The following is a 12899-nucleotide window of genomic DNA, read 5'->3' as shown; positions in this document are numbered from 1 at the left end:
AGGAAGCATTTTATTTTAGAATAGTATACTTTGACAATCTAATGATTAAAGAGTAGCAAATTATAAGAAATGGTGAGATGTGAGCAGAGTCAGCAATATATGCCACTCTATTTTTCATTGATATGTTGGAGTTTAATAGCTTTCTTGAAATGTATTTTGAAAGCTAAAAGAAAAATTACCTGCATTAGAGGCAGTTTATTAATAAGTAAATTGAGAAGTGTATTAGAGTATAATCCAACAGGAAAGAGAGAGAAAGCATTAAATTTTTATGTTTATGAAGGCATACAATTTACATTTTTTCTGTCAGCAAATGATGATGATGATGATGATGATGATAAAACAATATTTTAACTGCTATGCTCTCCATGTATTATTTATTTAATATTTATGAAAACGCTAGGAAGGGGGTGTTATTATCATCATGTGTTTTCAAATGAACAAATTAAGGGTTGAGTTACAGCTGATGAAGAGTTAGGTTTTGAACTTCCGCAGGTCTGACTTAAGAGCTTGCACTATTGCCACCACATCAGGAAGAGGGGCAGCCAGCTGAGTGATTTTAGGGGAGTGATGTGAAGAGGGCGAGAAAGAGTAAGGGAACTAGGTTGGAGGAATCAGAGAGAAGTGTGGGATGTAGACATTTTAATCTGTGTCTAAGACCCGCTTGATGAAAGTTATGCAGTGATGAAGGAGAAGTTTACTTTGCATGAAACCCGAGGAACAACATTTTCCTTGAACAGAACTTGAAGAGGAACGATGAAATGCACAACACCCTGACGGCCCAAACTTTTTGACAGATGATCTACCTTAAAATTTCCTCCTTACTGTCTTTGAAACTGATATTTAAACTCTACACAAGAATCACTTCGTCCATCACTGTGTTCAGGTTGCCCTTTGCATGGAGTTTTGGAATTATTTTAAGTCACATAAAAATGCCACTTAAAAGAGAGGGAAATTAGAAATAATACTTGCAAAAAAGATTGAAAGAAATAAAATTTTACCCATTCATCGAATATTTACAACATTAGAGTGGAAAACCTATAGTGGAAAGTGGGTGGCCTATAAACCAAAAGTTACTATTGAAATAAAATGGCAAATATAGTGGGAATCTTCATAACACCTCAAAGAAAACTTGATCTTGAAGATCTTTTTTGTCACCAGGGAGGAATCTATTCCATTGAACTAAGGAAATGAAAACTGTATCTAGATTTTTTTCTATGTCATAGAAGGATCAGAAAGTTATAACTTACAGACATTGATACTGTAACACATCCAATTCGGAGTCCATATAGTGGCCAAATGACTTGGGATCCCCTAGAGGGTGTCAGAAATCCATTTGCAGTTTCACAAATGCAATACAGAGTTTTACAGTGGGATCTCCGGGTTATTACAGTTAAAAGATACTCAAAGCCCTTAATGACAAAAACCTCTCTGTTGACTCTGTGATTGCCTTGGGTGCACACAGTAGCTTAGATAGTGTTAGATGAAGTTATATTTTATAATTTTAGGGAGTTCAGGCTCTAACTTCTTATACACTTGAGACATCAGAGTTTCCACTTGATAGTTATATAACTCTGATCATGTTCTCTTTTCTTTTTTAAATTTTTTTAAAATTTGTTTTAATTAGTTACGCATGACAGAATATATTTATGCACTTTGATGTATCATACTTAGATGGGATATCATTTCTCATTTTTCTGGTTGTACATGTTGTAGAATCACATTGGTCATGCAGTCATATATATATACAGAAAGTAAAAATGTTTATTTCATTCTACTGTCCTTCCTATCCCCATATCTATCCCCTCCTCTCCCCTCCCTTCACTTCCTTCTACCTAGTCTAAGGTAAATATATTCTTCTGTAGTGCCCCCTCATCCTGTTATTGTGATTTAGCATCCACATATTAGAGAAAACATTGAGGCTTTGTTTTGGGGGGATTAACTTATTTCACTTAACATGATATTCTACAGTTCCATCCATTTACCTGCAAATGCCATAATTTCATTCTTCTTTTAAGATGAGTAATATTCCAGTGTGTATATATACCACAGTTTCTTTATGTATTCATCTGTTGAAGGACACCTTGGTTGGTTCCACAGTTTAGCTATAGTGAATTGAGCTGCTAAAAACATTGATATGGCTGCATCATTGCAGAATGCTGATTTTAAGTACTTTGGGTATAAACCTAGGAGTTGGATAACTCAAATGGTGATTCCATTCCAAGTTTTCTAAGGAATCTCCCTATTGCTTTTCAGAATGCTTGAACCAATTTGAAGTCCCACCAGCAATGTATGAGTGTACCTTTTTCTCCATATCTGATTAATTTCTTTAATTTGTATCTCCTATGTAAAAATTAAATTTTTGTAGGACCTATGCACATGGTCAGTAAAAATGAAACAAAATAGACAGCACTTGGTGTTCTGTGTGACCCATATTCAGTACTCAAGGAACAATTCTTTTTATTTTAGTGAGTAACAATATTGCAGTTGATAGATTTAGCCAGTAAAAACAAAGAGTTCTCAGTTGAATTTCATATAAACCACTCATAAATTTTAGCATATGTATGGCCTATGCTATACTGAAAGCATACATTAAAAAATTATTCATGGCTAAAATTTTATTTGGTAAACTTAATCATAGTGCTGGGGGTGGCAGGCATTCAATTTTTGTTTGAATAGTTTTTCTTGAATATGTAAATGACGGCATGGATCAAAATTTTTACAAATAGGCCCATATTGATGCATATCAATATGTAGATGTTGTAAGTTTACTACTTTCAGTATTAGAGAACAACCAGAAAATATACATTTATTCAACTAATGGCAAGCACCTTCTTCTACTACTAGATGGCTGTGTTTGTTGTATGGTGATGATGAAAAAAAAGTCAGCAATGCAGAATGATAAAGATCTAAATTACAAATCACTACAAGCCTACCAATCAGCATGTTAATGCATGACAAATGAATGATACAGAGAGAAGTCTAGGCCCCATGGGCTATAGGGTGTTGAACAACACTCAACACGTGATCTGTAAGATGCCAGCTACTATTGCATAGGTGGGTGGTCTGCAATGCTGAATCCCAAACAAACAGGTTGGCAGTGTAATGACTCCACAAGTAAATGTAAAACTATAATTGTGGTAAGAGCACTGAAAGAGGGACAGGAAAATATTGTCATAAAAGGCATATAGGAAGTTTGGACCTAGCCAGGCATAGTGGTGCATGTCTGTAATCCCAATCACTTGAGAGGCAGAGGCCAGAGTATTCCAAGTTCAAGGCCAGACTCAGCCACTTAGCAAGACCCTGTCTCAAAATAAGAAAGGACTGGGGATGTAGCTCAGTGGTAAGTTTGCTGAGTGGAAGCCCCAGTATAATAATAACAACAACAACAACAACAATAATGGTTGGACCTTCTAAAATAGTACAGTACAAGGAAGGATTTCTCTGATGAAATAACAGTAGAAATAGTAGAATTGAGATCTGTTGGATAAGAAAGGCTTAACTAAAAAAAGATTGTTAAAATAATAGCATTCCAGGTAAAGGGATTAGCAAGTACAAAGATTCTATGGTGGAAGTGAGCCTGGAATCCAATGAAACCAGAAGAGACTGTTGTGGCCAGGAATACTAGAGAGGAAAGGGTACAATGAGGTGAAATGACAGGAAGGGGCCAGCTTATCTGGGGCATTCAAGGCCCGTAGTATTTATCCTAAGTGCTCATGAGACAACTTGAGTAGAGAGAAAAGATTGTGGATATGTGTTTTTAAGAGGCTATTCTTACAGATTAATGAAGAGTGGCTTGGAGGAGCCCACGAGAATTAACATAAAAAATTCCTTGGAATACAGTGGAATTTAATATGTATCTTGGAAGAATTAAGATGATAGAAATAAATGTGGTACATATATAGAAATATATTCCACAAAATCGTGAAACAAGGAATATATCTATGTGATTGGAAGAGAGTGTCCATTTGATAAAGGAAGATGTTTGTAATGCTGGAAGAGGCAGAGGAGGGAGTCAGCAACCAACAGATAGGAACTTGTTAACAAAGGTAAGATGGTCAGATTAACTCTACAAGTAATGAGTTATTATTGAAGGTTTTGAGTAGAACCATAATAAAAGTAGAATATCGGCTTTTTAAAAAAGTTTCATGTAGTATCACAAATACGCACAACATAGTCTACACTAGGGGATTGAATATTAAAAATTATGAGTTAGTTAAACATTTACTCTAGACCAGGTAGACTGTGGAGGGGAAGGTGTGACTAACAGACTTTGTTTTGGAGAGAATGGCAGTAGTACAAAGACCTAATGGAAATAGTAATGAAGAAGCAAGAAAAAGGTAGGAAAAGAGAGAAAACAAAATAAAACAAACAACAGTAACAACCACAAATGACAAGTACTGTATCAAGTTCAAGGGAATAAAGAAGGAACTTCAAGGATGTGGGTTACAAAGGCTGCATAAAGTCAAGCAGGTTATAAGGAAGATTTTCCAAAGTTTACCACTCTGCTTTTGCTCAGTAACAAACTCAAAAGTCTCAGTTTCATACAACAGCTGAGATTCGTTTCTCACACAGATTACTCATAGGCTCTATCTTCATTCCCAGATGCAGCCTGAGAGAGCAGCCCTATGGGGACATGGAGTTCTCATGGTAGAGGCGAAAGCGTGGGACAGAAATATGCAGTTAAAAAAATTAATAACCTTTACTCAGAAACTCCACAGGTAGATTTGCTTACACTTCATTGGCTAAAGCAAATTCCATGGAGAACCCTGATATGAAAGGGAAATAAGTATAATTCTCTTACAGAGAGAGAGAAGTTAAATATAGACATGCATTAAGAGTCCTCCATTTCACCTCTATGCATTTGCCCCAAGAAAAATGAAGATGCAGCACTACACAAAACCAATATGTTGATGTTTAAAGCAGCTTTACTCATGACCACCAAGGAAGAAAACCATCCCAGTGCGTATCTCCTAGTGAATGCAGAAGCAAATAGTGGTACATCCATACAATGAAATAATACTAAGCAAGAAAAAGTAGCAAACAATTAATGACACATGTAACCACTAGTATCAAAGACATTATGCTTGGTGAAAGAAATCAAACCCAAATTGTTATGTATCTTATGATTCTATTTTTGTGACATTCAATAAAGATCAAAACCAGAAAATGAAAACAGACCAGTGTTTGGCAGAGACTGGTAGTGAGAAAGGCACTGAAGCTAAGTGGAAACAAGGGTATTTTGGAGGGATGATGGGAATATTATGTTTTATGGTGGTAATACAACTGTATGTTTTTCAAAACTCATAAACATCTTCTTCTAAAACAGTGAATTTCACTTTATGTAAATTATTCTTGTATATATATTAGCTTAAAGTATAAAAATCATATTTACTTTTGTGTTATTTTATGCTTAAATTGCTTAATATACTTTTCAAGAGCTAATAGTTGAAATATATAACAAACTAACAGACAAAGAAAACAAAATATTCATTTATAGCTTTTTGAGGCAGCAGCAAATAATTCATGAATTTAGATATAGTCTCTGATAACCATGACTTTAATATGAAAATTCGCAATTAAGAAATTTATTTTTATTTTCTTTTTAAGAAAATAATCCTCAGCGTGTAATGTCTATCATGGATTTTATGGTCTGTGGGTTTTATAAAAGAAGTTGGCTTCAGTAGATAATTGTAAAAGGCTTTTGAGTCATTCCCATTCCCTAAGAAATACTGCATAATCTAAATAAGGAATGCTGCACTTTAATGGGCATAATATTTTAATTTGGTAGTTGCACAAAACTGTGTTCTGGCAGTTTATAAATTATATAAACATATAAAAATTCAACTGACATGCATTATTCAAGAACAAATAATTGCCAAGAAAGATGAGTAGAGAGAAAAAAATGGAATATAATTGAGAGCCCCCACTCTCTGTATTTCACTTCTTTCATTCCAAGATAATATCGTAAAATACAGAGAAAAGAGGTAAAGGATTACTTTTTTATTTCCAGTAATGATTCAGTTAAAAGTAAAAATAAGCTCTAAAGTACAGAGAAAAATAGTTCAAAGCATTGTTTTTGTCTAAAATAGAGTCTTACATAATTTAAGTAATTCAGTTACAGAACTGGTGAATTAAGATAAATATCCAGATTGATTTTTAAATATTTTAAAACAAAATAAAATCAAACAAAAACAAATCACATCAATGGCTTAGTTGGGCATTTTCTGGGAGGGCAAGGTGGAGGTTAAATTTAACAAAGACTATTATTCATTAGACGCTTGTAGGGCTATGTATTAGTCCCTCTTATGTCCTCCGCCCACATTTATATAAAAAGCTTTTTACCAGTTGCATTTCTGAGTCTCTTCTAGTGAGTTCCAAGGTAAAAAAGTAACACTCCTATACATATCTTGCTCTGTCTTGATTACTAAGGATTGCTGGCTGCCAGGGTGGTGGGGGGGGGGGGGGGCAGGGGACACATTCTATGCTCTTGCTTTCCTATGTTGATTCTGTAATCTTGTATTGGATTTTAAAGTCTCTTGGTGGGAAGAGTCTGGACCTATTTGAAATCTGAATATAAAGCAGGTTCCCCACTGGTGCAGTATCATGACCCTTCCTGCCTAACCATAAGCATTCCCTAGGCAACCTTAATCAGGAGCATTGCAACCACTTCATAACTAATAGCATGTGTATTACGCAGACACTCTATCTAGCTTTTATTTCTCACTTCTACTTCCTAATCACAAACCATTTACAGACCACGGGAGTTAATAAGAAAGACTTTTGGAATCATCAAATATATATTTCTATACAAGTACTTATCAATCTTCTCAGAAAAAAAAATTGGTAGTGAAAAAAAGATCAACTTTAACAAAAAGTGAGAAATAAGATATGTTTAAGGGTATCAGATTCTACTCTGTATATCCTGTTCTGCCCCCAAATACAGGCTTACATTTTCTCTCAGTGATAAGTAATTCATATTATATTCGCATATAAATACCTGGGGAATTTGTAAGATGTTAACCTTATGAGGCATCGCAGTCTGTTCTTACTGTTATAGCAAAATGGCATGTCCTGTAGTTAATAAATATCTCAAATTAATTTCTAAGGTTTCTGGAGACTTGGACTGTGAGATCAAGGCACTGGCTGATTCAGTGTGTAATCAGTGCTCAGTTCCTTGTTCATAGTGGTGGCTTCGAGCTGTGTCTTCAGACAGTAAGAGAAACAAGGCAACTCTCTAGGTCCTCTTTAATAAGGGCAGTATTTCCCCGCATGGGAGCTCCACCTTCATATTTCCCAAAGACCATCACATTGGTGATTAGTCTTCAATATGTGAATTTTGTGTTCACAAATATTACAACCTCAGCATAGAGTAAGTGTGTTACCTGAGAGGATGGGAGTGACATGCCCAGATCATTGCTCCTGAAGACTAAGTTGACAGCAGGGAGGGATTGTATTCCCATTATGTCATGACTAGACAGTTGGCTGAAGTTGCGTTTCTTGTTCCGCACAGTTACTGGGCATCAGAGGGGGGCTTCTTCTAAAGTCTTTGTCCTTACCTCCTTGCTTTAGAAAAGAAGGCCTTCTGAAATGTAGCTACACTGTAGGACGGTGCTTAGAGGCATTTGGTACTCGGTTCCTATACCTCTCTAAGTACTCATTCAAATTTCCCCAGTTGTTCCCCAAATTTTCAGTCATACCATTTTGCTTCCTCCAAAATGAGTACATGAAGTGTTTTTCTGCTTATTTTTTCTCTCATGAAAGGATTTAAAAGAATAATCGTCTGTCAGAATAAAGCCCAAATCCATTAGCAATTTAAAAAATTATCTACCCTTCTTTAAGGATAGAGGGGACTTTGTCTTAAGAAACCCAATGCTCATACTTGGCCAAACTCCCAACAGAGGAAAAAAAGATGCTTCGTTTTGTCCTGGGAATCATGACCCTCAGGGGAGAGATTGAATGGCTCTAACGTAATGCATAGGAAACTTAAACTTTCATATCAAAAACACAAGTTGCAGTTTTATATACTGACAAAATTAAAGAAGAAAAGTTTAATTCACTCAGTTTAATTCACTTTCAAATTGTTGTTTCATTCTGAATTTTCCTTTTCTCTTCTTTTTCTTCTCCTATTTACATTTGCATAAGTTATGTCCATAAACTTGGAAAAATTATCAAGATTCCAGGTAAAAAGGGAAAAATAAGTAGAAATAAGAGCCTCTACTTATTTCCTCTTCCTCCAAAAAGAAGAAACAATTTAGAGTTTTTCAAAGAATATTATAAAATATTCAAACGTTCACCAAAGCAGAGAAGCAGTAGGCTGCAGCTGAGGGACACTAGATTGGGAATGTTTTACTATGTTTATGACTTGGTCAGGTCTCTCAGTTTCTTTAGTCCTCGGTTCTTCATTTAGAAAACCAATTAATTATATTATAAGATCTTGCAGAACTAATAACTTGTGAACTTAACCCTATCCCCAACTTTTTATCATCCTTAAACCTTATAATGATGTATAAAAATCACTCTTATTTTTTGGTTTCAGACAACTACCTGTTGCACTGATAAGATTCATACCTGCTCCCTCTACTCAGTGAACTTGGACTTGGAGAGAAGTCTTTAGTATCAGTTAGCTCTGTACTAGGTATTTCATGATAATGATGAAGATGTAATATCTATCATATATATTTACATTAAATATATAAAACTACATTTTTCTCTCTCTTGCATACTCTTATATAATAAGTGAGTGAGTGAGTGAAAGCTAGGAGAGAAGGAAGAGAGAGACTAGTTGTCTGAACTTTATGCATAGGATACAATGGGTGGCTCCTGCTTTCATCCTATGCTCTATCAAGTCTGATGTCTTCTTCTTTGTTCTTAAAATGGTGTAGATGATTATGAAATGCAAGAAATTATTGCAGTGTTATGTGCATCTTAAAAGAGAACAAAGATAGAAGTTTAAATGTCAGATATCAGCTATGGATGAAGAAGATCCTGAGAAAAATCACTCAATGGCACTTCTGAAATTATTCGAGGCAATTATTTGGGCAGAAAATTCAACATGTTAATATTCAGTATTGTGATGTGACTCTGTAATGTGACTCTTGCTCAAAGAAAGAGCAGGAGTGTGTCCTAAGGCAACGGATGCAAGTCCAGAGGAAATATAAGCTTTAAGAATATGCTTATTTCAAGAAGAAAAACACAATAATGTTTATTATGGGTTATTTGGAATGAAAAGAAGGAGAAAGGAAAGAATAAAGGAAGGAAGGAAGGAAGGAGAGGGAGGGAAGAAAGAAGGCAGAGGAGGGGAAATAAAGCAAGGAGAGAGAGGAGAGAGAAAACTGAAAACAGAAAATATAGCAACCATAGAAAAGTAGTTTAAATTATTAGCTATAAAAAGACTTTTCAATCTTTAAAATCATGGTTATAAAACCCCAAAAGTAAAGGGTAAAAATAATTATAATAAATCTAAAAATTAAATTTCAAAATATGATAAATATTTCCTAAAAAGCCATCTTTAGGATTTAAGGCAGGTATATTTATCTATTTTTATCTTGTACACTGTTATACACCCAGGACTTTTTATAGTATCTGGCACCTGATAGACACTTAATAAGTGTCATATTAATATACTGATGAATAATTTAAATTAAATATTGAAAAACAATATGCAAATTAATGTGATAATGGTTCCATGTTTGGCTGTGATATATTGGGTCTATTTAACTTTTTCCTGAATTTGTAAACATTTTCTACCACTTTTTCTACCTCTTCATATATTTTTTTGTTGATACTCAAAAATGTATTTCTTGAGCCTTCTACCAAAGCACATGCCCTTTCTCATTTAAAACTTGGCAAAACAGATCATTCAATTAAGAGGAAAAAGAGAAATTTTTAAAAAACAGATTGAACTTTTTTTCAAAAAAACAAAAATTAAGACATAAAGCAATGTGTGCTCTGTGTAGCTATCGTTCTATCTACGTCCAGGGACAGCTACATAGCATAGGAATTATTTCTTTCTGTTTTAGTCATGAGCTAGTTTTTCCATTGTACATTTATTCCACAGCTAATAAAACAGAGCAATTCTACTCGTTTTTAATGTTCTGCCAATGAACATACTGCTAAGAACAATAAGTATGAAATAAATTCTCACATTTTTCAGAGAGAATTAGTTTTGTACCATGAAATTTGACCACATTAAGTCAATTAAACCTACACAATAAAGCTTCAATTAGATTTTGCAGCAAAGATTTCCTTGCTGAGTCCCAGAGCAGTTTGCAGTTGTAGAAATCGATAGATAATATACACATTGGACTCTGATTTTGTTCTGGTTTTAGTAATATGTGAGGTCTGGAGACAGAACTGCACTGTGGTGAAATTCATAAATGCAGTCTGGCATGATACAGATAATCACAAAGGCTTCTCTTCTGCTTAAAATTATTCATGTATCAATTCACTCAATTGTCTTCTTCAAGAAATGCAGGTGTAGGTCCCACTACTTATTAGCTGTATGGTCTTGGATGGGTTTCTTAATTTTTGACGTTAAACTTTTTGGCTTTCATATATAAAAATCCAAGTTATATTTGTAACTATCTAAAATAGTTGTTAGAATTAAGTTAACATATGCAGTGTTTTAAAAGTCCTGGAGTATTATAAGGCCTCAGTAAACGTTAGGTTTTTTATGGTGCACTAAGTACTGTGTTAAGAACTGCAGGTGTGGTGATGAAAAAGAGTGTCTGGTCCATGGGAGCTTAAAGTCTAGTGGGCAGCACTGTTGCAAGGCAGCTCTGTTTCTCTTACATTTCTGCAGGTCTTGGGAGTAAGAAACACTGGCAGCCTTATTTCCCTCTTTCCAGATAGAACTCAGACTGTGTAGATAGCAAGCTTGGAAGATGGCATCTTCATTCACAGCAAAGAGGGGGGATTTTTTGTTTGTTTGTTTGTTTTTACTGTTAAAAAATTAAGAATAAAAAATGTTATGTTTTCCTCTAGAGCCATGTTTGGGCCGGCTTGCCTGCAGCCCTTCTAAAAGACAGAGATTTCCTAAGCTTGGGATTCCTTGCCTGATGCAACCCATAGCATCTGCAGGTGTCACCTGGCCCTCATCATATCCTCAAGGAATTGGGATGCAGGCAGCTAGTGCAAATGCTGATTTTTTTTTTTTTTTGGCTCCTGATATTGCTATATGTAATAAATTGTCTTTTGTTTGGGATCCAGGCATGTATTCCTTCTGCTAGTATCCATGAAACTAGGGCAAGCTAATTTGTTAGCCTTCAAACGGAATAAAAGATTCTTTATAATTCCTGACATTAGGTGAATAATCGTAGATGCAGAGCATGTCTGTTTAAACACAGAAATGGTATGTATTCATATATGTACTCTTGTATGTGGAAAAACAAAAATGCTATAGCAGCTTCATTGTACAGTAGGAGGTAGGGATAGTAATATTTTATTAATGTATTGAGCTGACCCTAAAATTCTTAGACTCAGTAGCAAACATAAGAAACTCCTAATCAAAACTATTAGACAATACTGAGAATTCACATTCATCTGGTTTACCACCTTTTCTCTGGGGTATAATAGAATATTGGCATATACTTTGTACTCCCTGACTATATCTATATCTATATCTATATCTATATCTATCTATCTATATATATATATATACACACACACATCTATCTATCTATATATATATACACACATATATATAAACACATACTCATACATATATATTTATTTATCAATACATTGATTTAACAAATGCACTTTCTTTAATGCTTGTCAATTTCTATGAAACTGTAGGTATTTCTGCATGAGAAACTCAGTCCATTGGTAAACACATATTCTACACAGTCTTTCTTACTTTATAATTCAAGATAAGAGACACTATGTTGTGATGATATAAAATCCACAAGGTATTTGTGAATGGCCTTACATAATACAAATTTTAATTTCTACTCATGTCAGCATGTGATATGAGTCAGGAAGTTGGCCTTCCTGGGGACTTTTTCTATCAAGTGATGGCTCAGGACTTGGGGTACTTCTATAACATTGCTTTACCAGGAGTAAATTGAAAATGGCATACTTAATTTGGACATGCATTTAACTTCTTTGAAATAATCTACTGATTCTTTTTCTGCACTTGTTCCAAACAATAACAAAAGTTTATTCACCTTTCCACATGATAAGATAGATGTTTGAATATTTATTTCCCTTTAGTCTATTTTTTCAAATAATTATAACTAATGTAATCAGGTCTCACCTGAAAATCATTCCTAGATAACTTACCATTTTGATCTTTTTCCTCGCAGCACTCTTAGGTTGTTGATGACATGTGAAAAATGCTACCAAGGACTGAAATCAGTACTTCACGTATTGTCAGAGAGATTCGTGTGAGCCTAACTTCCTATGATGTAAACTCTATAGAGTTTAGTTCCTCTAGACATTTACATTATCTTGTAAGAATTACAGAACATCAGAAAGGAAACTATTTTAAAGTATTAACCAATGCTAGCCATTTTGCCATTCCTCATTCCATTGCACCCTGTCACCTCTTCTTTACTTAGGCCACTAGACAGGCAGTGCCTCCAGGTGGAGCAGCAACTGTGGAAACCAGAGAACAAAAACATCAAATTCCTGACTTCTTAGCTTTCAAAAAAAAAGCCATAGTACAATACTTGAAAATCAAGTTTTTCCTGCCTTTGAAGTGATAAGAACTCCATGGACTAGAAGAAATAGGGAAGAGTTATAGAGGCAACTACAGACTTCATCTCTGGTGAGGACTCATGAGGTGGCTCCTGTGCCCTCTCCACTCTTCTTCCACCCTCACCCTCAGAGTCAGTTCCTACAAGGGAAAAAGAACAATAGAAGCTAGTCCTATTTGGACAAATCACCTGTTCCTGTTC

The sequence above is a fragment of the Marmota monax genome, unplaced genomic scaffold (assembly GCF_021218885.2).
Source record: "Marmota monax isolate L192 unplaced genomic scaffold, Marmota_monax_Labrador192_F-V1.1 WCK01_AAM20220418_F8-fsc00016, whole genome shotgun sequence".
Classification (NCBI taxonomy): Eukaryota; Metazoa; Chordata; class Mammalia; order Rodentia; family Sciuridae; genus Marmota; species Marmota monax.
The sequence above is the reverse complement of the archived record's forward strand: the minus strand, read 5'-3'. Positions refer to the sequence as shown.